Genomic DNA, 980 nt, shown 5'->3' with positions numbered 1-980 from the left:
CATCTCTGGATCCACCCCTGGCACTTGCAATAATTATATCACAAACAACATGTTATTCATAGTACAAGTTTTCTGCTATAGTTAAATAGTTAAACTAGACTCATTTTTAAGCATTACCTGATATTGTGGTTGTGACTGTTGTCTTGTCTGTAGTGGGCACAGTTGTCAAATCATCTGTAAAATAATGGATTTAATATACAATAATAGTGGCACTTGCAATAATTATATCATAAACAGCATGTTATTCATAATACAAGTTTTCCACTATAGTTAATTAGTTAAACTAGACTCATTTTTAAGCATTACCTGATATTGTGGTTGTGACTGTTGTCTTGTCTGTAGTGGGCACAGTTGTCAAATCATCTGTAAAATAATGGATTTAATATACAATAATAATAGAGGCAATTGTAATACTTTAATAACACACAGTTGTCAAAACTTCTGCAAAATGGATTCAATATACACTATGATATAAAGGCACTTGAAATAACTACATCACTCTTAAACAACATTTTATTCATAATACAAGTTTTTCACTAGAGTTAATTAGTTAAACTAGACACATTTTTAAGCATTACCTGATATTGTGGTTTGAACTGTTGTCTTGTTTGTAGCCGCCATAGTTGTCAAATTATCTGTAGAATAATGGATTTAATATACAATAATAATAGAGGCAATTTTAATATTTTTATTGTAAACAACGTGTTATTCATAATACAAGTTTTCTACTATAGTCAGTTAAACTAGAATCGTTTTTAAACTTTACCTGATGATGTGGTTTCAACAGTTGTCTTCTCCATATTGGAAACAGTTGTCAAGTTTGCTGTAAAATGGATTTAATATACACTATTAATAGAGGCACTTGTAATAATTAAATCATTTATAAACAACATGTTATTCATAATACTTGTTTTCTACTATATTTAATTATTTAAACTTGACTCATTTTTAAGCATTACCTGATGGTGTGGTTGTGACTG

General features: G+C 28.9%; 1 long non-coding RNA gene across 1 annotated transcript; it reads right to left on the bottom strand.

Moving 5' to 3' along the window:
• Window positions 1-83: 83 nt before the first annotated feature.
• Window positions 84-807, bottom strand: LOC117106543. Its single transcript, XR_004445088.1, has 4 exons — window positions 767-807; window positions 579-635; window positions 307-363; window positions 84-174 (listed from the first exon to the last, which is right to left on the bottom strand). It is a non-coding gene; the product is annotated as an uncharacterized LOC117106543 (long non-coding RNA).
• Between the last annotated feature and the right edge of the window lie 173 nt (window positions 808-980).

Source organism: Anneissia japonica, unplaced genomic scaffold (assembly GCF_011630105.1).
Source record: "Anneissia japonica isolate Jap-2015-1 unplaced genomic scaffold, ASM1163010v1 scaffold3260_len980_cov97, whole genome shotgun sequence".
In the NCBI taxonomy this organism is placed as follows: Eukaryota; Metazoa; Echinodermata; class Crinoidea; order Comatulida; family Comatulidae; genus Anneissia; species Anneissia japonica.
The sequence above is the reverse complement of the archived record's forward strand: the minus strand, read 5'-3'. Positions and strand labels throughout refer to the sequence as shown.